Below are 27,290 nucleotides of genomic sequence, written 5' to 3'. Positions count from 1 at the left end.
GCCCATCACTGGCACCCCCTCTCTCACCACTGACTATGGTCACTGACATCGTAGACTTGCTACCCAGTTGTGCGGCCCATATTCCACTTGAGCAATTGATCGTGGATGGGACTCTTCTTCCTTTACAGGATTTACTTCAAATCCCGGGACTCTCAGGTCTAACTTTTCTACAATATGGTAAACTTTCTCATATCATTCGCCACCACCGCCAATCTATTGACCTTATTAGATCACTAACCCCTTATGAAACACTATGTGCCAGATCAAAAATACCCACTAAGTCTCTATCGATAATATACCAATCCCTACTTCAATCAGACACCTCAATGAAAAGGGCATACCTAGCTAGATGGGAGAAAGATCTAGCTACTTCCTTCTCAGAGCCTCAAATCAAATATATATAGAAATTCACATGGTCCCTCTGCCTGTGTGCACATCCAAGAAAATTCATTTAAAATTATTTCCAGATGGTATTTAACTCCCAGCCAAATCAAGAAATGGTATCGCTCATCTAACTCTGACTGTTGGAGATGCGGGACAGATGTTGGCAACTATTTGCACATGTGGTGGTCATGCCAATCCCTTTCCCCCCTATGGAAGGCGTTGGCCTCAATAATCCAAGATATACTGGGGAAAAGCACTCCTTTAAAACCGGAAAACGTCTTCCTGAACCTACCACTGTGGCCAGGAGACGAGAAGGCTTCAAAATTATCACAATTCATTTTGGCTGCGGGTAAATCCTTGATTCCTTCAAATTGGAACACTAAAATTACACCCTCAATTAAGCAAATTTATCTCAAAATAGACCAACTGTACCGCATAGAGGAACTTGCAGCCAAAACTAACCACTCGTTCACAAAATTTCAAAATATCTGGAACCCTTGGGCCTGATTTAGGACTCAGAATGTATTCCACTCTACGATATAACTATTAAATAAGAGTACTCATCCCAGTGTGTCCCCCTCTTCCCCCCCCTCCCTCTACCCTCCCTCACTCACTTCTCTTAGTCCTACCTAATTGTTTCTCTTTTTCTTACTCATCTTTACCTCCTTTTTGTATTGACAGTTGAATAAAGCTACTTCTCTTTATAAGAGGGTAACCGCTTGCCATTTGTCAAATGTTACGGTTTTGATCACCCTTGAGAGATTTATAACAATACCTTTTAGAGCTGTTTTTTTTTGTAAAAACCTGATGATCTCTTGATTGCGTTTTTGATCATTATGTCATTTATCTTACTCTCTCAAAATGTTTGTAAATCTTAATAATATGCAATAAAAAGAACATTGAAAGAAAGAGAATAACTGTTTAACTTTATATCAGCATGGGTTTATGAGAAATCGCTCCTGTCAAACAAATCTAATCAGTTTTTATGAAGAGGTAAGCTATAGGCTGGACCACGGTGAGTCATTGGACGTGGTATATCTCGATTTTTCCAAAGCGTTTGATACCGTGCCACACAAGAGGTTGGTTCACAAAATGAGAATGCTTGGTCTGGGGGAAAATGTGTGTAAATGGGTTAGTAACTGGCTTAGTGATAGAAAGCAGAGGGTGGTTATAAATGGTATAGTCTCTAACTGGGTCACTGTGACCAGTGGGGTACCGCAGGGGTCGGTATTGGGACCTGTTCTCATATTCATTAATGATCTGGTAGAAGGTTTACACAGTAAAATATCGATATTTGCAGATTATACAAAACTATGTAAAGCAGTTAATACAAGAGAAGATAGTATTCTGCTACAGATGGATCTGGATAAGTTGGAAACTTGGGCTGAAAGGTGGCAGATGAGGTTTAACAATGATAAATGTAAGGTTATACACATGGGAAGAAGGAATCAATATCACCATTACACACTAAATGGGAAACCACTGGGTAAATCTGACAGGGAGAAGGACTTGGGGATCCTAGTTAATGATAAACTTACCTGGAGCAGCCAGTGCCAGGCAGCAGCTGCCAAGGCAAACAGGATCATGGGGTGCATTAAAAGAGGTCTGGATACACATGATGAGAGCATTATACTGCCTCTGTACAAATCCCTAGTTAGACCGCACATGGAGTACTGTGTCCAGTTTTGGGCACCGGTGCTCAGGAAGGATATAATGGAACTAGAGTACAAAGGAGGGCAACAAAATTAATAAAGGGGATGGGAGAACTACAATACCCAGATAGATTAGCGAAATTAGGATTATTTAGTCTAGAAAAAAGACGACTGAGGGGCGATCTAATAACCATGTATAAGTATATAAGGGGACAAATCTCGCTGAGGATCTGTTTATACCAAGGAAGGTGACGGGCACAAGGGGGCATTCTTTGCGTCTGGAGGAGAGAAGGTTTTTCCACCAACATAGAAGAGGATTCTTTACTGTTAGGGCAGTGAGAATCTGGAATTCCTTGCCTGAGGAGGTGGTGATGGCGAACTCAGTCGAGGGGTTCAAGAGAGGCCTGGATGTCTTCCTGGAGCAGAACAATATTGTATCATACAATTATTAGGTTCTGTAGAAGGACGTAGATCTGGGTATTTATTATGATGGAATATAGGCTGAACTGGATGGACAAATGTCTTTTTTCGGCCTTACTAACTATGTTACTATGTTACTATGAACAACATGGATGACTATGGCAGTGCATTATACTATATGGAGCACTATGAGGAGTGTATTATACTATGTGGAGGACTGAGCAGTATATTTTAATACTATGTGTAGGACTATGGGGTGTATTATACTAAACAAGCAAAATGCTGCATATTCATCGAGAGATTGGATTGTTTATGTGGGTACAAAAATCATTGTTCTTAGCAGCACATCGCCGGTGTAAACTGTAGATGTGCTGCTGATAACATGATACTGTATGGTGATCTGTTAGTGATCTATTAGTGATCATTCTGTCCCCATCATTCTTTCTCAGAGAGTAAAAAGAGGCTGGGAAACAAGCGCTGAAGATTTCAATATTGTTGATCACACTCATTTAGTGGCCTGAACTCAGCAGATGTAACTACAACCGATATGCTTCTGTGTGATGTGCAATATGTTAGCATTTGGGGCCCCATTTTAAACTTTGTCTAAAACTGTCCCTGCATGTTTGGAGAGCTCCTGATGTGCTTAAACTGTGAAAATCCCCAACATGTGACCCCATTTTGGAAACTAGACTCCTCAGGGAACTTATATAGATGTGTGGTGAGCACCTTGAATCCCCAGGTGATTCAAAGAAGTTTATTATGTTGAGCCATAAAAATAAAAAATCACATTTTTGTCACAAAATTTTTTTTATCCCCATTTTTTTTTTATTTTCACATTTATTTTCAGGTTAACAGGAGAAAATGCACCATAAAATGTGTTGTGTAATTTCTTATGAGTGCGACGATGCCCAAAATGTGTAGGACAACTACTGTATGTGGGCACGGCAGGGCTCGGAGTGGAAGGAGTGCCATTTGACTTTTTGAATACAAACTTTGCTGGAATCATTAGAGGACGCCATGTCGAGTTTGGAAAGCCCCTGATTTGACTGAAGAGTGGAAACACCCCCACAAGCAGGGTCAGACTGGCCTGGCGGGGAGCTGGGGAAATCCCTGGTGGGCACAAAAGAAAAAGATATATTACAGCTCACCTTTATTCATCTGTCCGATGTGTTAAGTATCAGTCCGAGCACGGAAACAAAGTGTTGCTGCCACAACACTGGTCGACGTGTAGAGAAAGAAGATATGGTTCCAGCTCCAGGAATAAAATGTAGAAACTTTATTAGTTCACATTAAAATGCTGCTGAGACATGACCGGTATGGTAGGTAAAGGAGAGCAACCAACACCCGTCTGGACGCATTTCGAGCAACAAGTGTGGTTAGTCCTCAGTATGCTGATAGAAACACTGATTGCAATAAGAGTGTTCACAGCAGGTGATTACAATTAAAATGAACACGTGATATATAACGCAATCGTGAAAAACACAACAAAGTGAACAAACTAAAACTACAACATCAAATAGGTTGACAAAAATAAATATAAAAACATACAGTTTCACAAGGAACTAAAAACATCATGAAAAAGCCACTAGACTCATTAGTAATGGAGCATAATCTCCTTTCTAAGATTTAACCCTGAAGGGGCTCTGGTATTAAGCCTAAGGCCATGTTCTCACAATCCTTTTTTTAATGCGGAACCGCCGCGATTTTGCCGCTGCGGGTCCGCAGCTGTTTTCCATGCAGGGTACATTACAATGTACCCTATGGAAAACAGGAACTGCTGTGCCCACATTGCGGAAAATCGCGAAAAAAGCCGCGCTGAATAGCTGCGGTAAAAAAGAAGTACCATGTCACTTCTTTTTGCGGAACTGCAGCGGTTCTGCACCCATAGACCTCCATTGTGAGGTCAAACCCGCAGTAAAACCCGCAGACGAAAAAAATATCTGCGGGTTTTCTGTGGTTTGTGGTGCAGAACCGCTGCAGCAGGAAGTGCATGGGCGGAGTGTGGCTGCCCCCCCGTGCCCCAATACCACCCCCCCATGCTCCGATGCCACCCCCCCCGTGCTCCGATGCCACCCCCCTGTGCTCCGACGCCCCCCCGTGCCCTAATCTCCCCCCCTTATACTTACCGGGCCTCCCGGTGTCCGTCCGGCCGTCTTCTCCCTGGGCGCCGCCATCTTCCAAAATGGCGGGCGCATGCGCAGTGCGCCCGCCGAATCTGCCGGCCGGCAGATTCGTTCCAGGCACATTTTGATCACTGTGATAACCTCACAGTGATCAAAATAAAAAAAGGTAAATGCCCCCCCCCCCCCTTTATCACCCCCATAGGTAGTAACAATAATAAAATAAAGATTTTTTTTCCCCCACTACAGTTAGAACTAGGGTTAGGGTTAGGGGTAGGGTTAGGGTTAGGGGTAGGGTTAGGGTTAGGGTTAGGGGTAGAGTTAGGGGTAGAGTTAGGGGTAGGGGTAGGGTTAGGGGTAGGGTTAGGGTTAGGGGTAGGGTTAGGGGTAGGGTTAGGGGTAGGGTTAGGGTTAGGGGTAGGGTTAGGGGTAGGGTTAGGGGTAGGGTTAGGGTTAGGGGTAGGGTTAGGGGTAGGGTTAGGGTATTTTCAGCCATTTTAACCCTAAAAAAACTTCCTAGAAAACACACAGACTCTGCAGAGAAAACTGCATAAAAAACTGCACTAAAAAACGCATCAAAAAACGCATCAAAAACGCATCAAAAAACGCACCAAAAAGCACCAAAAAACGCACCTGCGTTTTCTGCCAAGAGATGCGGTTTTTAGTGCAGAAAAAACAGCAGGGAAATCAGGAACGTGTGAACATGGCCTAAAAATCCAGAAAGCCACCCTATCGCGCATCTTCTTTTCCCTATCATCACCTCGTATATCTTTTTGTATTTGTTTAATATCAAATGTTCTGTTACACCCGGTCTGTTTACTGTACCTCCAGGGGGTCTCTGTCAGGACTCTCTCTCTGTGCTGGCTTCACTCTGCCTGGACACAGCCCCCACCTCTCCTTCCCCTCCTGCTTCCTGGCGTGCAGCCAGCAGGTTCCCTGGAAGGGTTCTTAGGATGCACGGCTCCCGGCCTCTTAAAGAGACAGTGTGCATTTTTCAAATGTTGCCTCTAACCAATGGCATGTGTTTGTCTATTATTTCTAGCCCTTCCACCATAGGGAGGGCGCCGGAGCAATAAGTGTCTACTGTTGCTAACTTCCGGTTCCTGTTATTCTGCGCTTCTGTTTCTGAAGTATCTGCAAGGAACTCCGCTTACTCTGTCTGTTTCCACAGATCCTCTGCTACCAGTTACCCGGTTTATCTGGACTGCATCCGCAGTATCTACTCTGGACCCGTCTAGTCCTGCCAGTCCGCCAGCCTCACTTCCGGACCACGCCAGTACCCTTGGTGCCAGCTTCTACACCCAGTATCCTCCAGTCAACTCTGCAATACCCGCTAACCTTGCTGGTCCGTCTGTTCCGCTGGGACAGCCGCCACGAGTATGGGGTCTAACTGAAGGTAGCACCCGTGTCCTCCAGGCATTCCATTCTGTCCCTATTCGAGGGGACTTACTACGGGTGTCTGGGGCTCACGCAGTAACACCCCCTTCGGAGCCCCCCGGACTGTGGTCTATTGGTTCCACATCAAACCTTAATAAATACGAATGTGAACTTCTACATCTGTGCCTCCATTTCCACTCGTTACATGTTCTAAGATACATAGTTTGCTCATTAGTTGGCTTTTTCTTGATGTTTTCAGTTCCTTGTGAAACTGTATGTTCTTTATATTTATTATTGTCAACCTATTTGTTATTGTAGTTTTAGTTTGTTCACTTTGTTGTGTTTTTCACGATTGCGTTATATCACGTGTTCATTTTAATTGTAATCACCTGCTGTGAACACTCTTATTGCAATCAGTGTTTCTATCAGCATACTGATTACTAAGGGCACACTTGTTGCTCGAAACGCGTCCAGTCGGGTGTTGGTTGCTCTCCTTTACCTACCATGCCAGTCATGTCTCAGCAGCATTTTAATGTGAACTAATAAAGTTTCTACATTTTATTCCTGGAGCTGGAACCATATCTTCTTTCTCTACAAATCCCCGGTGGGCCCCTGGAAAATGGCAGGAGAGGGGAGGAAGGGAAAAAAAAGAGGTCTTGGGCCCTTTAAATGCGCACGCACATGTGGCTGGACGGCTGTGATGCACACAAGAGTGGAGAGCTGGGCCAGGGAGCAGGACAGCAGGGTTCCCACGCCCAGCAGTGTCACAGCTAGTAGACTCAGTGAAAGACCAAACTCCTAACAGCCACAGCCGCGTATGCTAAAAGTGACATCACTCCGCGCGCCCTGCACTGCGGCTTCCAGGTATAGAAGTGCAGTGGTTCAATAAAGCCTGTGCCAGACTAAAGACAAGGCAAGGTAGGATACTAACACCCCGAATGTGTGTATATGGTAATATATGAATTTTTATGTATATGCCTGTATGTACAGTGCCTTGCGAAAGTATTCAGCTCCCTCGAACTTTTCAACCTTTTCCCACATTTCATGCATGTGAAGTTGAATAAAATTTATCGGTTATTTTAAATTTTTGTGGAAATTCAAAAACTGAAAAGTGGGGCGTGCAATATTATTTGGCCCCTTTAACTTAATACTTCGTTGTGCCACCTTTTGCTGCGATTACAGCTGCAAGTCGCTTGGGGTATGTCTCTATCAGTTTTGTACATCGAGAGACTGAAATTCTTGCCCATTCTTCCTTGGCAAACAGCTCGAGCTCAGTGAGGTTTGATGGAGATCGTTTGTAAACAGCAGTTTTCAGCTCTTTCCACAGATTCTCGATTGGACTGAGGTCTGGACTTTGACTTGACCATTCTAACACCTGGATACGTTTATTTGTGAACCATTCCATTGTAGATTTTGCTTTATGTTTGGGATCATTGTCTTGTTGGAAGACAAATCTCTGTCCCAGTCTCATGTCTTTTGCAGACTCCAACAGGTTTTCTTCAAGAATGGTCCTGTATTTGGCTTCATCCATCTTCCCATAAATTTTAACTATCTTCCCTGTTCCTGCTGAAGAAAAGCAGGCCCAAACAATGATGCTGCCACCACCATGTTTGACAATGGGGATGGTGTATTCAGGGTGATGAGCTGTGTTGCCTTTGCGCCAAACATATTGTTTGGCATTGTTGCCAAAAAGTTTGATTTTGGTTTCATCTGACCAGAGCACCTTCTTTCACATGTTTGGTGTGTCTCCCAGGTGGCTTGTTGCAAACTTTAAATTTATGGATATCTTTGAGAAACAGCTTTCTTCTTGCCAGTCTTCCATAAAGGCCAGATTTGTGCAGTGCACGACTGATTGTTGTCCTATGGACAGACTGTCCCACCTCAGCTGTAGATCTATGCAGTTCATCCAGAGTGATAATGGGCCTTTTCGCTGAATCTCTGATCAGGCTTCTCCTTGTTTGAGATGAAAGTTTAGAGGGATGGCCGGGTTTTGGTAGATTTGCAGTGGTATGATACTCCTTCTATTTCAATATGATGGCTTGCACAGTGCTCCTTGGGATGTTTAAATTTTTGGAAATCATTTTGTGTCCAAGTCCAGCTTTTATCTTCTCCACAACAGTATCACGGACCTGCCTGTTGTGTTACTTGGTCTTCATGATGCTCTCTGTGCTTCAAACAGAGCCCTGAGACTATCACAGAGCAGATGCATCTATACGGAGACTTGATCACACACAGGTGGATTATATATATCATAATTAGGCATTTAGGACAACATTGGATCATTCAGAGATCCACAATGAACTTCCAGAGTGAGTTTGCTGCACTGAAAGTAAAGGGTAATAATCATACTACCCCGACCCTAAACCTCAAAAGGGAATGGGCCACACTTCGTCATACTAGTATAACATAACAATCCTTATTATAGGATCAAGAAGTGCCTTCAAACACAATTTACAAAATAGCAATTTCTTTATTTCAAATATAAAATAGAACAACATAACATTAAAATAGGTACCTCAAACCAAACAAAACCAGAGGCTAGGAAGGCAAAGTAGAGTATAGTTTACTTATATATATATACAAATAATACAATATATGGGGACATACGCATTATAAATTTTTTTGCCCATAGACTTGTATTGCCGACGGATCGCGACGTGTGGCCACACGTCGCGTCCATCGTGCACTGGATCCGATGTGCTTTGGCGGACCGTCGTCACAAAAAACGTTAAATGTAACGTTTTTTTGTACATCTCATCTGCCATTTCCGACCACGCATGTGCGGTCATAGCTCTGCACCCTCCACCCCAGTACATAGACTGGGCAGCGGATGCATTGAAAAACTGCATACGCTGCCCACGATGTACACAATTTTCACAACGTGCATCGGTACGTTGGGCCGACGTATTGCAATGACCCCTGTTGTGAGTTCTGTTTTTGGGCTCCCTCTGGTGGTTACTGATGGTACTGGGTGACTTGTGTTCTCTGCGGTCTCTGGTGTCCACCTGTTCCATCAGGTTATGGGAGTTTCCTATTTAACCTGGCTTTTTTGTCATTTCCTCGCCGGCTATCAATGTAATCAGTGTGTCTTTTTACCTCTGCTACCTGCGTCTGTTATCTTCAGGACAAGCTAAGTTTTGATTTTCCTGTTCCACGTTTTGCTTAATTTTTGTCTTAGTCCAGCTTGCAGATATGTGATTCCTTGCTGCTGGTTGCTCTAGTGGGCTGAAATTACTCCTCATGTTCCATGAGTTGGCACATGAGTTCAAGTAATTTCAGGATGGTTTTTTGAAGGGTTTTTCGCTGACCGCGCAGTTCACTTTTGTATCCTCTGCTATCTAGCTTTAGCGGGCCTCATTTTTGCTGATTCTATTTTCATAACTACGTATGTGCTTTCCTCTCATTTCACCGTTATTACATGTGGGGGGCTGCTATTTCTGTGGGGTGTCTCTCTGGAGGCAAGTGAGGTCTGTGTTTCTTCTAATAGGGGAAGTTAATCCTTCGGCTGGCGCGAGACGTCTAGGAATCATCGTAGGCACGTTCCCCGGCTACTGCTAGTTGTGTGTTTAGGTTCAGGATCGCGGTCAGCTCAGGTTCCTTCACCCTAGAGCTTGTTTTGTTTTTGTGCTTGTCCTTTTGAGATCCCCTGCCATTGGGATCATGACAGTATAGCCGGCCCGAAAAAATTGGTCATCGTTTTGGCTGAAGTAGGAGGAAAAGTAGTCTGAGGAAGTTTTTTTTTTTTTTTTTTTCCTCTCTCCTCAGTGTTTGCTGCCTAGCCTTAATTGCAGCTTGGCTGCTTCTTTCCTCCTCTTAATCCTTGAATGGCTCTGACCTCAGCTGTTTATCATGGATGTCCAGAGTTTGGCTTCCAGCCTGAATAATCTTGCTGCTAAGGTTCAAAATATACAAGATTTTGTTGTACATACTCCTATGTCTGAACCTAGAATTCCTATCCCAGAGTTTTTTTCTGGAGATAGATCTAGTTTTCTGAATTTTAGGAACAATTGCAAGTTGTTTCTTTCCTTGAAATCTCGCTCCTCTGGAGACCCTGCTCAGCAGGTCAAGATTGTTATATCTTTCCTGCGGGGTGACCCTCAGAATTGGGTATTTGCATTGGCACCAGGGGATCCTGCGTTGCTCAATGTGGATGCGTTTTTTCTGGCATTGGGTTTGCTCTATGAGGAACCTAACCTAGAGATTCAGGCTGAAAAAGCTTTATTGGCTCTCTCTCAGGGGCAAGATGAAGCAGAAATATATTGTCAGAAATTTCGGAAATGGTCGGTGCTTACTCAGTGGAATGAGTGCTCTCTGGCTGCAAAATTCAGAGATGGCCTTTCTGAGGCCATTAAAGATGTTATGGTGGGGTTCCCGGCGCCTACAGGTCTGAATGAGTCCATGACTATGGCTATTCAGATTGATCGGCGTTTACGGGAGCGCAAACCTGTGCACCATTTGGCGGTGTCATCTGAACAGGCACCTGAGATAATGCAATGTGATAGAATTCAGTCCAGAAGTGAACGGCAAAATTATAGGCGGAAAAATGGATTGTGTTTTTATTGTGGTGATTCAGCTCATGTTATATCAGCATGCTCTAAACGCACAAAAAAGGTTGATAAGTCTGTTGCCATTGGTACTTTACAGTCTAAGTTCATTCTGTCTGTGACTCTGATTTGTTCATTATCATCCATTTCCGTCGATGCCTATGTGGATTCAGGCGCTGCCCTGAGTCTTATGGATTGGTCATTTGCCAATCGCTGTGGGTTTAGACTGGAACCTCTGGAAGTTCCTATTCCTTTGAAAGGAATTGACTCTACACCTTTGGCTATGAATAAACCTCAGTACTGGACACAAGTGACCATGCGTATGACTCCCGTTCATCAGGAGGTGATTCGCTTCCTGGTACTGTATAATTTACATGATGTCTTAGTGCTTGGTCTGCCATGCTTACAAACTCATAACCCAGTCCTGGACTGGAAAACAATGTCTGTGTTAAGCTGGGGATGTCAGGGGGTTCATGATGATGCATCTCCGATTTCTATCGCTTCATCTACTCCTTCTGAGGTTCTGGTATTTTTGTCTGATTATCGGGAGGTTTTTGAGGAGCCTAAGCTCAGTTCGCTTCCTCCTCACAGGGATTGCGATTGTGCTATAGATTTGATTCCTGGCAGTAAATTCCCTAAAGGTCGTTTGTTCAATCTGTCAGTGCCAGAGCATACTGCTATGCGGAATTATGTTAAGGAGTCCTTGGAAAAGGGACATATTCGTCCATCTTCGTCCCCTTTGGGAGCAGGTTTTTTTTTCGTGGCCAAAAAAGATGGTTCCTTGAGGCCTTGCATAGATTATCGTCTTTTGAATAAGATTACAGTCAAATATCAGTATCCTTTGCCATTGTTGACTGATTTGTTCGCTCGCATTAAGTGTGCTAAATGGTTCACTAAGATTGATCTTCGGGGTGCGTATAATCTTGTGCGCATAAGGCAGGGTGATGAGTGGAAAACCGCATTTAATACGCCTGAGGGCCATTTCGAGTATTTGGTGATGCCTTTTGGACTTTCTAATGCTCCTTCTGTCTTCCAGTCTTTTATGCACGATATTTTCCGTGAATATCTGGATAAATTTATTATCGTGTATTTGGATGATGTTTTGTTTTTTTCTGATGACTGGGAGTCTCATGTTCAGCAGGTCAGGAAGGTGTTTCAGGTCCTGCGGGCCAATTCTTTGTTTGTAAAAGGTTCTAAATGTCTCTTTGGAGTCCAGAAGATTTCTTTTTTGGGGTATATTTTTTCCCCTTCTACTATTGAGATGGATCCCGTCAAGGTTCAGGCTATTTGTGACTGGACGCAGCCTACATCTCTTAAGAGTCTACAGAAGTTCTTGGGCTTTGCTAATTTTTATCGTCGCTTCATAACTAATTTTTCTAGTGTTGTTAAGCCTTTGACGGATTTGACTAAGATGGGTGCTGATGTTGCTGATTGGTCTCCTGCGGCTGTGGAGGCTTTTCAGGAACTTAAGCGCCGGTTTTCTTCTGCTCCTGTGTTGCGTCAGCCAGATACGTCGCTTCCTTTTCAGGTTGAGGTTGATGCTTCCGAGATCGGAGCGGGGGCGGTTTTGTCACAGAGAAGCTCTGATGGCTCAGTGATGAAGCCATGTGCATTCTTTTCTAGAAAATTTTCGCCCGCTGAACGGAATTATGATGTTGGTAATCGGGAGCTTTTGGCTATGAAGTGGGCATTTGAGGAGTGGCGTCATTGGCTTGAGGGTGCTAGACATCGTGTGGTGGTCTTGACTGATCACAAAAATCTGATGTACCTCGAGTCTGCCAAGCATCTGAATCCTAGACAGGCTCGTTGGTCACTGTTTTTTTCCCGTTTCAATTTTGTGGTTTCATACCTGCCAGGTTCAAAGAATGTGAAGGCGGATGCTCTTTCTAGGAGTTTTGTGCCTGACTCCCCTGGAAATTCTGAGCCCACTGGTATCCTTAGGGATGGGGTGATTTTGTCGGCTGTCTCCCCAGACTTGCGACGTGCTTTGCAGGAGTTTCAGGTGGATAAACCTGATCGTTGTCCGCCGGAAAGACTGTTTGTTCCGGATAATTGGACCAGTAGAGTCATCTCCGAGGTCCATTCTTCTGTGTTGGCAGGTCACCCTGGAATATTTGGTACTAGAGACTTGGTGGCCAGGTCTTTTTGGTGGCCTTCCTTGTCGAGGGATGTGCGTTCTTTCGTGCAGTCTTGTGGAGTTTGCGCTCGGGCTAAGCCTTGCTGTTCTCGGGCCAGTGGATTGTTGTCACCTTTGCCTATCCCGAAGAGGCCTTGGACGCACGTTTCCATGGACTTTATTTCGGATCTCCCTGTCTCTCAAAAAATGTCCGTCATATGGGTTGTGTGTGACCGCTTTTCTAAGATGGTTCATCTGGTACCCTTGCCTAAGTTACCTTCCTCCTCTGAGTTGGTCCCTCTGTTTTTTCAAAACGTGGTCCGTTTGCATGGCATTCCGGAGAACATCGTTTCTGACAGGGGATCCCAGTTTGTGTCTAGATTTTGGCGGACGTTCTGTGCTAAGATGGGCATTGATTTGTCCTTTTCGTCTGCATTCCATCCCCAGACGAATGGCCAGACGGAACGAACTAATCAGACTTTAGAAACTTATTTAAGGTGTTTTGTTTCTGCTGATCAAGATGACTGGGTTACCTTTTTGCCGCTTGCTGAGTTTGCCCTTAATAATCGGGATAGTTCTGCTACCTTGGTTTCTCCTTTCTTTTGTAATTCGGGGTTTCATCCTCGTTTTTCCTCTGGTCAGGTGGAGCCTTCTGATTGTCCTGGAGTGGACATGGTGGTGGATAGGTTGCATCAGATTTGGAGTCATGTGGTGGACAATTTGAAGTTGTCCCAGGAGAGGGCTCAGCAGTTTGCTAATCGCCGTCGCCGCGTGGGTCCTCGACTTTTTGTTGGGGACTTGGTGTGGTTGTCTTCTCGTTTTGTTCCTATGAAGGTCTCTTCTCCTAAGTTCAAGCCTCGGTTCATCGGTCCCTATAGGATCTTGGAAATTCTTAACCCTGTGTCGTTTCGTTTGGATCTCCCGGCATCGTTTGCTATTCATAATGTGTTCCATCGGTCGTTGTTGCGGAAGTATGAGGTACCTGTTGTTCCTTCGCTTGAGCCTCCTGCTCCGGTGCTGGTGGAGGGTGAATTGGAGTATGTTGTGGAGAAGATCTTGGATTCTCGTGTTTCCAGACGGAAACTCCAGTATTTGGTCAAGTGGAAGGGTTATGGTCAGGAGGATAATTCTTGGGTGGTTGCCTCTGATGTTCATGCTGCCGATTTGGTCCGTGCTTTTCATAGGGCTCATCCTGGTCGCCCTGGTGGTTCTCGTGAGGGTTCGGTGACCCCTCCTCAAGGGGGGGTACTGTTGTGAGTTCTGTTTTTGGGCTCCCTCTGGTGGTTACTGATGGTACTGGGTGACTTGTGTTCTCTGCGGTCTCTGGTGTCCACCTGTTCCATCAGGTTATGGGAGTTTCCTATTTAACCTGGCTTTTTTGTCATTTCCTCGCCGGCTATCAATGTAATCAGTGTGTCTTTTTACCTCTGCTACCTGCGTCTGTTATCTTCAGGACAAGCTAAGTTTTGATTTTCCTGTTCCACGTTTTGCTTAATTTTTGTCTTAGTCCAACTTGCAGATATGTGATTCCTTGCTGCTGGTTGCTCTAGTGGGCTGAAATTACTCCTCATGTTCCATGAGTTGGCACATGAGTTCAAGTAATTTCAGGATGGTTTTTTGAAGGGTTTTTCGCTGACCGCGCAGTTCACTTTTGTATCCTCTGCTATCTAGCTTTAGCGGGCCTCATTTTTGCTGATTCTATTTTCATAACTACGTATGTGCTTTCCTCTCATTTCACCGTTATTACATGTGGGGGGCTGCTATTTCTGTGGGGTGTCTCTCTGGAGGCAAGTGAGGTCTGTGTTTCTTCTAATAGGGGAAGTTAATCCTTCGGCTGGCGCGAGACGTCTAGGAATCATCGTAGGCACGTTCCCCGGCTACTGCTAGTTGTGTGTTTAGGTTCAGGATCGCGGTCAGCTCAGGTTCCATCACCCTAGAGCTTGTTTTGTTTTTGTGCTTGTCCTTTTGAGATCCCCTGCCATTGGGATCATGACATACCCCGTACCGACGCAAGTGTGAAAGAAGCCTAACCCTAGCCCTAACCCTAACCCTAGCCCTAACCCTAGATTTAGCCCCAACCCTAACCCTAAATTTAGCCCCAACCCTAACCCTAACCCTAAATTTAGCCCCAACCCTAACCCTAACCCTAAATTTAGCCCCAACCCTAACCCTAAATTTAGCCCCAACCCTAACCCTAACCCAAACCCTAACCCTAATTATAGTCCCAACTCTTCTAGCTGCCAGCCAGTAGATCATGGCGGGCGCACTGCGCATGCGCCCGCCATTTTCTTACCGGATGAAGAAGCCGGCAGGCAGGAGGGGACGCAGGAGGATCCAGGGACACCGGTGAGTATAACAGGGTTCCCAAATACCCCCGTTGGTTTTTTTTTGTGACCGCCGGGAAACCGTTAATTACCGGCGATCACAACCCGGGGGTCGGTAAAAAAACCCCGAATCATGTTCTCTGGGGTCTCGGCTACCCCCGGTAACCAAGACCCCAAAGAAAATCCGACTCTGGGGGCGCTATTCACTTTTTCCACAGCTTTAACGGCGCTGTGGTTTAAGTACCCTTAACTGCCGCCGTTAAAAGGCGTATAGGCGGTCGTTAAGGGGTTAATTCCATGGTGCTTTACATGAGAAAGGGGTTACATACAGGGTTATAGATATCGTTTACCGTAAATAGGTTTACAGTGACAGACTGGTACAGAGGGGAGAGGACCCTGTCCTTGTGGACTTACATTCCATATGTGACGCCCAAGAGACTGGGATACCCAGCACCGGACCAATGGGGTCTGTCTCTTGAGGGGGGTGTCAAGGGTGGCTTGACCCGGTGCTGTGGCCTCAGGCAATGCACAGTGTAAAGGGTATCGTGAGGGAACAGGCACTTACTTGATCAGCAGCAGGTTCTCCCAGCGGTGATGATCCCAATCCTGGATAGATGGCTATTATCCAAATGAAAGACTGAGGCACTGAAACGTTTAACCAGTTTACTTTAACAAAAAAGGATTTACAACCAGTCCTGTCACCGGAGTCTGTATGGGAACTCTGAGTTACTTTGACCCTGCCGGGGTCTTCGCCTCTTATTGTACGCAATATCTGTGTGGCCCTGCTGCTGTATGTGAACTGGCTGCCGGCCCAATCTGTCCCCTCCGGGTCCTGGTTCGACGGGCAACCCGAGTCCTTTTATCGGCTTACCCCCTCCAGGAGTACCGCTGAACTCTGTGTCTGTTGCTGCGTCCGACCCTAGTGAAGCTGATATCACCTCACGTTTTTCCGGTTGCTGTATTATATGTAATGAATACAGCCACGGATCCGGTATCCGTCTTTGCGCCTGTTCTGGGTAGTGATTAATGCTACCCGGTTCTCACAATGTCCTTTTTCTCTATCCCTCTTCTCCTCAGGCCGGTGATTTAGGCCTGGTAACAGTCACAGGGCTGTTAGAGATTCAACTGTATGACCTCTCACTTTCAGCTCCTTAGCCCAACTGCCAGTTCTTCTCTCAGACCAGAATGGATCAAGGGGAGTCTCTGGAGCTCCCCCTTCTGGCTGGAGGTGGTAGTGCAGTCTTGCTATTTTAGTATTTGTACTTACTGTCAGTAACTATTTTTGTGGCAAATACCCATAGGGGTGCCACATTCCCCCTTAGTTAAGAACAGTACTCCGGGACTGTGGGACGATAACATTTTGAAATAACAATTAATATGTACAGAGTCTTAAAAATGAAAAGTTACAAAAACCACTCAAGGAAACAAAAATAGAGTTCTGTAAAAAGTCACTTCAAATAGCGTCCATTAATACAGTTCTATCCTTGAAGGTATTAGGAAAGGCACTGTACTTAGTGTCCAGGAATTTAGTTCCATTTTTCCAACGGAGTTATCAATATAAAGTCTAAAGAAAGTTCAAAAAGAGCAAAAAGCAAAGTTCAAAAAGCAGTCTTTCCGGGGCTTTGATTTAGTGCCTCCGGGCTGATAAAAAGTTCAAGAATATGCAAGAAGTTCATACAGACAAGTCTCTGCAGGCACTGGGCTTAAATGTTGCAGACTGATAACAATGACTATACTACATTTTCTGTTTAACTATATACGGCATAACATATATACAATTCACATTATGAGATTTATAGTTGGTAATCTGCATACCTGGCCGGTAATTGACCCTGGGTACTACGCTGTGATCTACGTAATAGCGGTGTCTCTTCATGTGGTGTACTACTGTCTACTGCGGATGTAGTATCTGCCCACTCTGCTAAAGATAATTCCACGACTATGGAGTTGGCAAGTCCACCGTGAATGGGATTACTCTGACCAGGAATCTGTTCTTCCTGGCCTGGAACCTCCTGTAGTACGGGGTCAGCCTCTTCCTGTCTTGGGACTTCTGGTATTGGGTTCGGTGTTGGGTAAAAGGCCACCATGGGAACCACTACTGCACCATGGTATGTTAGTAGGGTTTTGGGAAAGTCTCCTATACAGGTGTGATACACTTCCTCTTCTTTTTCCTTTACTGGTTGAACCTGTATGGGTTGAATAACTTCTGGTTCTGGCTGGACAACGTCTGGCTCTTTCAATGCTTCCGGACATAATTTAAGATTGTCTCTTGACACTAGTACAGATGTTAAGCCTCCGTTTTTGCTAATGAGACACATTTTAGGATTATCCACTCTTGTTGGTAAAACTGTGTAGGGTACGGCTTCCCACTGATTGTCCAGTTTATTGGTTCGACGATTTCTCTTGAGCACTTGGTCACCCGGTCTTAATGGGGTCGCTAGAGCATTCTGGTTGAAAGTTCGCTCTTGTCTTTCTCTAGTTTGCTGAAGGCTTCTTTCCACACTCTCTTGCACTTGGCGATACTGCTTTTGCCGTATGATATCCCAATTGGAGTCTTGAACTTCTGCGTCTGGTTTCAGAATTCCCATTTCTAGATCGATTGGTAATTGGCCGGGTCTTGCACGCATAAGGTAAGCTGGGGTGCAATTGGTGGAACTCACCGGGACATGATTATACAGATCCACCAAGTCAGGCAATTTCTCTGGCCATTGATTCCTTTCTGCCTCAGGTAAAGTCTTTAGTAGTTCTATTACAATATGGTTCATCTTCTCGCATAAGCCGTTTGTTTGTGGATGATAGGCCGTCGTCCGGATCTTTTTGCAACCATACATATTACAGAATTCTCTGAAGATCTCTGATTCAAAGGCTGTACCTTGGTCGGTGAGAACCTGTTCCGGATATCCATGGGGTCTACAAAAGTATGTTTGGAACGCTTTGGCTGCTGTTTTTGCTGTCAGATCTTTTACGGGTACTACTACCAAGAAGCGTGAATAATGGTCCACGATGGTCAAGGCATAGACATAGCCAGACCGGCTTGGTGTCAACTTCACGTGGTCCATGGCTACAAGTTCAAGTGGTTGTTTGGTGATTATGGGCTGCAGTGGTGCTCTTTGGTTCTTTTGATCGTTTCTTCTGAGGTTGCACGGGCCACAATTTCTGCACCACTGTTCGATTGATTTTCTCATCCCGACCCAATAAAATCTTTCTCTTAGAAGTACTTCTAACTTTTTCCAACCGAAGTGACCAGCACCATTATGGTAAGCTTCGAGGACCATCTTGACATCTTGTTTAGGCACGATAATCTGCCAAACCAATTCATGTGTTTTCGGATTGGTGTACCTTCTACAGAGCTTCCCTTGATACAGGAACATTTTGCCTCTCTCTTTCCAGAGTTGATGCGTCTCTTCTGGGGCATCCTCATCGGGATATGCACTTTGCTCAGTTAACAGTTCCTTCACCAACTTCACAGCCGGATTGCTGTCTTGGGTGTCAGCCCATCTATGGTGTGCTAACGGATTTAAATTCACCTCTTGTTGTTTCTGATAGGTACTTGACTGATGATGTTTTGCCTTGGGATGATGGAAGGCTGGTAGTTCAATTTCTTCAAGCTCCCCCATTTCTTCTTCTACATCTCTCAAGTGTGGCATCCGGGATAGGGCATCGGCATTTCCATTCTTGCGACCTGCTCGATACTTGATCTTGAAGTTGTAATTAGATAACCGGGCTATCCATCGCTGTTCTAACGCACCTAATTTGGCTGTGTCCAGGTGGGTCAACGGATTGTTGTCAGTATAGACAATAAATTCTGCAGCGGCCAGATAGTGTTTGAAACGTTCAGTCACAGCCCAAACTACTGCCAGTAGTTCCAATTTGAAGGAGCTGTAATTTTCTGAATTTCTTTCAGTAGGCCGGAGCTTTCTACTTGCAAAGGCGATGACTTTCTCCCGACCTTCTTGCTTTTGTGACAGCACCGCTCCTAGTCCCACATTACTGGCATCGGTGTAGAGGATGAAAGGTTGATGGTAATCTGGGTATGCCAGAACCTCTTCTCCGGTTAGTGCCTTCTTTAGTTGTTCAAAGGAGTCTTCCCTTTCGTCGTTCCACTGAAAAGGAGGGTTTCGGTTTGAAGGTTTCTTCGTCTGCCCTACCAAGGTGTCTTGCAAGGGTGCTGCCAACTTGGTAAATCCTTTTATAAATCTGCGATAGTAACCCACCAATCCCAGGAATTGTCTCACTTCTTTTGCGCTGGTAGGTCTTGGCCAATCCCTTATGGCGCTTATTTTCTCGGGATCTGGTGCTACTCCCTCCGAACTCACGATGTGTCCCAGGTACTGTACCTTTGGCTTGAGAAGGTGACATTTGGATGGCTTGACTTTCATGCCATACCTGGATAAGGCTTCGAACACTTCTGCCAGGTCTATTAAGTGTTGTTCGTAAGTCTTTGAGTAGACGATCACATCATCTAGGTACAGGAGGACGGTCTCGAAGTTCTTGTGTCCGAGGCAGCATTCCATCAGCCGCTGGAAGGTACCGGATGCGTTGCAGAGTCCGAACGGCATGCGATTAAATTCACATAGACCCATTGGTGTGGTGAATGCCATCTTTTCCTTATCTCGCTCAGCCACAGGGACTTGCCAATACCCGCTTGTTAAGTCTAAGGTGGAAAAATAATTAGCAGATTTCAAAGCAGTTAAGGACTCTTCTATCCTAGGCAAGGGGTAGGCGTCTTTATGGGTGATGTTATTAATCTTCCGGTAGTCTACGCACATTCTCATGGTTCCGTCCTTTTTTTTGACAATCACTAGAGGGGCCGCCCAGGGGCTACAGCTGTCTCTTATTACCCCGGCCTGTTTCATCTCCCTCAGCATATCTTTTGCACATTGATAGTGAGCGGGCGGTATGGGTCTATATCTTTCTTTTATTGGGGGATGGTCACTGGTGGGGATTGTGTGTTCTACCCCTTCTATCCGTCCGAAGTCCAATGGGTGTTTACTGAAGACTTGTTCATATTCCGTCACTAGCCTATACACCCCTTGTTTTTGATGGGTAGGTGTTGAATTTATGCCCACGTGTAGCTGTTGGCACCAATCCTCCATTTCTCCATCTGAGCCATTGCCTTCCACCTGACAGGTTGGTTCTAAGGGCTCAATGGTTGTGATGGCATTGTTGTCAACAGTATATAGCTTTGCCATTGTAGCATACCTTGGCAAAGTGACCTCTTCCTCTCCACAGTTCAAAAGTCGCACCGGCACTCGTCCCCGGTGTACCTCGACTATCCCTCGTGCTGTGAGTATAGTGGGCCTGCTGTCGGTGTACACTGGTTCTATTAAGGCTTGATAATCTCGTCCCTTAGTACCAATGGCTGCTCTACACCATACCAGCATTTCTGTTTTTGGTGGGATTACAATAGATGTTGGATCACTTACCCTCACACTGCCGATTTCTCCACCTGCAACTTCTACCTGTTGCCTTAACATCAATACTTTTATTTCCCTCCGGAGAACTCTCTGCTGGCAGGATTGGGCAGTTTCAGCAATTTGCTGTAAGACAGAAATGACTTCGGAAAAGCAGTTCTCTAACACATTCATTCCTATCAATACAGTGGGTTCACAGTTCCACCGGTCAATATCAACAACAATTATACCCTGTTTCTTCAATTCTACTTTACCAATCTTTATGGTCATCTCCCTGAATCCTAGTTTCGGTACCAACTTACCATTACTGGCCCATATATCTAGTTCAACATCAGAGGGCCCTTTATCAATATCTGCATCAGCCCAGTACCTCTTATAAAGGATATACGGTATAGATGAAATCTGGGAACCTGTGTCCAGCAAAGCGTTGAGGGGCATTCCGTTCAGCACGATAGGGATAATGGGTCGTCCTCCGATGTACCTGTCGTGCCAGGGTGTTGGGCCTTGAAAGTTCATTCCTGCGAAGCGGCCCGCATTCCCAGGGGATTCCCGTTTAAATCACAATCTCGTGCAAAGTGGCCTGGCTGCTGGCAACGGCGGCAAATGGGCTGTCCATCCAGTTGGGAGCGGTCGCGGGGTCGTCCTCTCCATGTCGGGTATCTCCGGGGTCTCATCCATGGAACACCTTCTCTACGGTTTGACAACTCCATCTTGGGTCCTCTCATATCCTGCATGGTTTTAGCCATTGAAGCAACAACATCAGTTAAAGAGTCAAGCTTTTGTTGAAGAGCCTCATTAGTACTGGGCCCCAGGGGCTTAGCAATGGCCCCGGACATAGCTGATGTCACTGGTACTCCATGTTGTTGAGGAGCCTCTGCCATGAGTTGCGCAGGATCCTGATCCCGAGGTGCCTCTGCCAGCTGGAGACGTATAACGCTCTCCTTTAATTGGGCAAATGTCAATTCAGGGTTCTTAAAAACAAGCATGCTCACATGCCCCCGGTGAGAAGGGGTGTAGAGTCCCTCAATAAATTGATCTCTTAGCAGTTTATCCGCTCCGGTGTTAAAAATGGGTTCAGCCAGTGTAAGTGATTTAAGGGCTTCCTGCAGGTTTAAGGCAAAGTCTCTCACGCCCTCATTAACTTTTTGTTTGCAATTAAAGAATCGTACTTTAGCTTTGCTGCTGGCAGTGGTTTCAAATGTAGCTTTTAATCCAGCAAATATGCGTTCAACAGTGCCTTTTAGATCAGCTGCCCATGCTGTGACTTCTCGCTTAGCATGGCCACTTAACTGCATCATCAGGAGACTAACACGCTGAACTTCACCCACAGGGAACATGTCAAAATGGGCCAGCATCTTTTCTCTGAAATCGTCAAGGGTATTAGGCTCACCTTCATACATTGGAAGCCATGGGCCACCCGGGGTATATGGCATCAGCACCGGCATGATGGGCGCCACTCCTTGCACCGCTGCGCTACCAGACTCTCTATCGACACTCTGTCTTTCAGCTGCATTAGCGTCGCCGGGTGCTGCGGCGTCTCCGTGCTGCGACATACTGTGCCCCCTTAGTTAATCCGGACCCTTCCGGTCCTCCGCTTCCGTCGGGATAGTGTAGATTCGTTCCGCTGTGCAGCAGGATCGATTTTCCCCTTGCTCTGATGTCAGAGCGCTCAGCTTGGTGCCGCCCACAATGACACGCCCCCTGCTGCTCCCACCCACCGCGCTCTGTAATGGCGGATTCTGAAGTTTTTCAGTTAGACTGGGGCTCAGGTGATGGCGTAGCTCAATTAACAGTCTCGTGCCTAACGGCTATGAAGTGATTACCTCAGGGGATGGTGGCCATCTTTACTCCATTATAACCAATGGGGAAAAGTCACTTTCAATAGTTTTCAATGGAGAATGGATTTTTCTTTAATAAAGTCAATTTTCAAGATTTTTCATCCAAGTTTTCACAGTTTTGGGCTCCAATCACGGCACACAATACCCGGTATACGGGCTGGCTAGATCCTGTTCGTGACGCCAATTGTGACGCCCAAGAGACCGGGATACCCAGCACCGGACCAATGGGGTCTGTCTCTTGAGGGGGGTGTCACGGGTGGCTTGACCCGGTGCTGTGGCCTCAGGCAATGCACAGTGTAAAGGGTATCGTGAGGGAACAGGCACTTACTTGATCAGCAGCAGGTTCTCCCAGCGGTGATGATCCCAATCCTGGATAGATGGCTATTATCCAAATGAAAGACTGAGGCACTGAAACGTTTAACCAGTTTACTTTAACAAAAAAGGATTTACAACCAGTCCTGTCACCGGAGTCTGTATGGGAACTCTGAGTTACTTTGACCCTGCCGGGGTCTTCGCCTCTTATTGTACGCAATATCTGTGTGGCCCTGCTGCTGTATGTGAACTGGCTGCCGGCCCAATCTGTCCCCTCCGGGTCCTGGTTCGACGGGCAACCCGAGTCCTTTTATCGGCTTACCCCCTCCAGGAGTACCGCTGAACTCTGTGTCTGTTGCTGCGTCCGACCCTAGTGAAGCTGATATCACCTCACGTTTTTCCGGTTGCTGTATTATATGTAATGAATACAGCCACGGATCCGGTATCCGTCTTTGCGCCTGTTCTGGGTAGTGATTAATGCTACCCGGTTCTCACAATGTCCTTTTTCTCTATCCCTCTTCTCCTCAGGCCGGTGATTTAGGCCTGGTAACAGTCACAGGGCTGTTAGAGATTCAACTGTATGACCTCTCACTTTCAGCTCCTTAGCCCAACTGCCAGTTCTTCTCTCAGACCAGAATGGATCAAGGGGAGTCTCTGGAGCTCCCCCTTCTGGCCGGAGGTGGTAGTGCAGTCTTGCTATTTTAGTATTTGTACTTACTGTCAGTAACTATTTTTGTGGCAAATACCCATAGGGGTGCCACACATACATGGGTATATATATATATGCTTGCTTGTGTATGCCTGTATGTGTATGCATGCATGGTATGTTTATACAGTATATGCTTGCATGTGTGTATATAAGCTTGTATGTGTATACAGTACAGAGCTAAAGTTTGGACACACCTTCTCATTTAAAGATTTTTCTGTATTTTCATGACTATGAAAATTGTAAATTCACACTGAATTCATCAAAACTATGAATTAACACATGTGGAAATATATACTTAACAAAAAAGTGTGAAACAACTGAAAAGATGTCTTATATTTTAGGTTCTTCAAAGTAGCCACCTTTTGCTTTGATGACTGCTTTGCAAAATCTTGGCATTCTTTTGATGAGCTTCAAGAGGTAGAGTAGTGAGGGGACACAGAACAGAATCTAGGTAGTGTGGGGGATGTATATAGATGCGGCAGTATGGGAGGGAAGTGTGAGGGAACAGTATGCTGAAGAGAGGTTGTGTGATGAGGGGGCACAGTATAGAAACTGGGCTGTATAAGGGGGGCACCATGTGAGAGGAGAGTGTGAAGAGGAGGCCCAGCATAGAAAAGAGAGGACAGTGAGGAGGGCATGTACCATAAGAAGTATAGAGTGTGTGGGTCATATTTTGTGCAGGGAGCATTGTGAGAGTTAGTAGTCTATACAGGGGCTCAGTGTATGGCAGATAATTTTATTCAGGAGAATTGTAATGACTCTGCCATTTTTAGGGGCGTTGTGTGGGGATGTGCTGCAGAAGACCGGAGAAGATGGAGGTCGGCGGAGAACAGCGGTGTATGAGAAGAGTCATCATGGAGTCTGGACAAGATGGAGATGAAAAGAAAGAGAAAGACTCTAATCAGAGAAGATGTCACAGGTAAGGTACCTGGATGTAAATATTTATTTGTTATGTAGCCTGCGTCTCATCAGTGCTGTGGTTCCTGTACGGTCCGCAGTCTGATGATGACTGATAACAGCAATTCCCAGTATCTTGTTTGTTAAGGACATACTCTGAGTTGTAGGTTCATGTCATACAAAGGTATATGGGGTTGAGTTTACACTACAATTGATGTATCACGTACTGATGGAGGTTCAGATTTTGTATTCATGTACTGGCGTGTTTATGTGTGTCTCCGTGTGTGTGCCTCACTATGTATTTGAAATTCTATGTATTTCTGTAAGATGTGTATTCAGGTGTGTAAAAACATTCATATGTTTGGGCAGATTTACTAAATCTATTAGGGCTCTTTCACATGTATTGGGGAATTCCATTTGTGTTTCCATGTTTAGGAATAGACATGTGAAATTTTCTAGCCTTGCCATAGCTGTCACCTTAGGGATGTGCTTGTATGGAGCAGGTTCCTGAGCTGAGCCTGCTCCATACCAGGCAAATGTCGGATGTGATACACACCCGACGTCTGCCTGTAACAGCAGTGATCAGAGGTCACCTTGATTGCTGCTGTTTTAAGTATTTTAATGCGCTTGTCAATCGCTGACAGTGACATTTAGATGGCACGATGGCCGGTGCCTGCACTCACCTTCACCAATCAGCCTCATGTGATGCAGTTGCAGGTTGCTGATGGGTGTCACGTGCTGCTGCCATGTTAGTCGTCAATGAAGCCCAGCCTGAGGTTGGGCTCCTTGGACGATGTCACAATCACAGTGCCAGGACGTTATTCCAGCACGCTCACTTTGTAGTTAGCAGTGACTGTAATGTCTCCCTCCCTGCACCGACTGTATCACACAAAGAGACTGGCGGAAGGGAGAATAAAGCTTAAATATCTCCCTGCAGCCAACGCTTTCCCAATAAGCCGGCTAACCAGGCTTTAAACCCCATTTACCTGCAGATTAACCCTTTATCTGCAGATAAATAATGTTTCTCAAGATGACAAGTTACCCCTAAAGGGACTCTGTCAGTGCAGAATGACTATTCAAACAAAGTCCTGCCGCTCGGTGCTTCACGGCGGGGCCAATCATGAAAATTCACCTTCCCATCTGTTTATATTCCATCATTCTCCACCTCTCTCTAATGTTTAATGTGATTGACCACTTGCTTCATAGAGCCAGAGAAGGATGGAGATGGATGGAAAACAAGCAGGTTGGAAAGTGTATATAAATGATTGGCCGCCATGATAATCTGAGCGCCTGTGCTTGGTTTCAGTAGTCATTCTGTGCTGAAAGAGAGCCTTTAACCCCTTCATGACCCAGCCTATTTTGACCTTAACCCCTTCCCGACCCATGACGCCACGTAGGCGTCATGAAAGTCGGTGCCATTCCGACCCATGACGCCTATGTGGCGTCATGGCGGGAATGCTTCCCTGCGGGTCCGGTGACCGGGGTCATTCAAATGTCACCGTACCCGCAGGTGCAGGGGGACCTGTACTTCACCCCAGGGGGGGGTGGCTTTGCCCCCCCGGGTCTACGATCACCGCTGCTGACCTTTTTTTAACCCCCTCCAGCTCTGATTGGAGCTAGGGTCCATGTGACGTTAGCACTCCAATCAGAGCTGGAGGGGCGGAGAAAAACAGCGTCTGCCTCGCTCCTCAGCTTCATCCCATCCGTGGAAGCTGAGGAGCGAGGTGCCCGACTGCTCACCTGCCCCCCCAGACTCCGCGATCGTCGCCGCAGCCGCCGCACACATCTTCAGAGCGCCGCCGCCGTATCCCCCACTGCCACCGCCGCCTCCCCCACTGCTACCGCCAGTACCACCGCTGCTGCTGAGGACAGGTACCTCCCCTCTCCTGTCCTCCACTCCCCCCAACCTCCGCTCCCTCCCCCCTGCCCCCCCCCGATCATCCCCCAGCCCCCCTTTATCACCAGCTCCTGCTCTATTTTCTTTTCTCCTATCGCCCCCTGCATCTGTTAGCCCCTCCTCCCCTGGTGATCATCCTCCTCAGTGATCACCACTAATCACCCCCTGCCCCCCCCCTGATCACCCCCTACCCCCCCGATCACCCCCTGCCCCCCCCTGTCCACCTGATCACCCCCTGCCCCCCTTTATCACCTGCTGCTGCTCTACTTTCTTTTCTCCTATCGCCCCCTGCATCTGTTAGCCCCTCCTCCCCTGGTGATCACCCTCCTCAGTGATCACCACTAATCACCCCCTGCCCCCCCCTGATCACCCCCTACCCCCCCGATCACCCCCTGCCCCCCCCTGTCCACCTGATCACCCCCTGCCCCCCTTTATCACCTGCTGCTGCTGCTGTGTTTTCTCTCCTACTGCCCCCTGCGTCTGTCAGCCCCTCCTCCCCTGGTGATCACCCTCTTCAGTGATCTTCAGCTAATCACCCCCTGCCCCCCCTGATCACCCCCTACCCCCCCTGATCACCCCCTGCCCCCCCACTGTCCACCTGATCACCCCTCTGCCCCCCTTCATCACCCGCTGCTGCTGCTGTGTTTTCTTCTCTCCTACCGCGTTTGCATGTCAGCCCCTCCCCTGGTGAGCACCCTCTTCAGTGATCACCGCTAATCACCCCCTGCCCCCCCTGATCACCCCCTGCCCCCCCCGTCCACCTGATCACCCCTCTGCCCCCCTTTATCACCTGCTGCTGCTGCTGCGTTTTCTTCTCTGCTACCGCCCCTGTGTCTGTCAGCCCCTCCTGCCCTGGTGATCACCCTCTTCAGTGATCACCGCTAATCACCCCCTGGCCCCCCTGATCACCCACTGATCACCCCCTGCCCCCCTGATCACCCCCTGCCCCCCTGATCACCTGCTGCTGCCAGCTTCATCTCCATCTGACGCTGCATCTCCTCAGCCCCCTCCTGTCCCCCCGCGCCTGACAGCCCCCCGCGCCTGACAGCCCCCCGCGCCTGACAGCCCCCACGCGCCTGACAGCCCCCACACGCATCTGACAGCTCCCCGCACCTGATAGCCTCCTCCTGCAGAAGAGTTGCACCAAACACTCGCACATACACACGCACACGCAACACTATAATAAAGTTTAGATTTTTTTTTACACACGCACACGCACCACACACACAATGTCCCGCTCATCCCAGTCATCCCAGTCACAAAGGCTGTACTCAGTTGAGGAGGCA

This window comes from Ranitomeya imitator, chromosome 1 (genome assembly GCF_032444005.1).
Source record: "Ranitomeya imitator isolate aRanImi1 chromosome 1, aRanImi1.pri, whole genome shotgun sequence".
Taxonomy (NCBI): domain Eukaryota; kingdom Metazoa; phylum Chordata; class Amphibia; order Anura; family Dendrobatidae; genus Ranitomeya; species Ranitomeya imitator.
Note: the sequence above shows the minus strand (reverse complement) of the source record.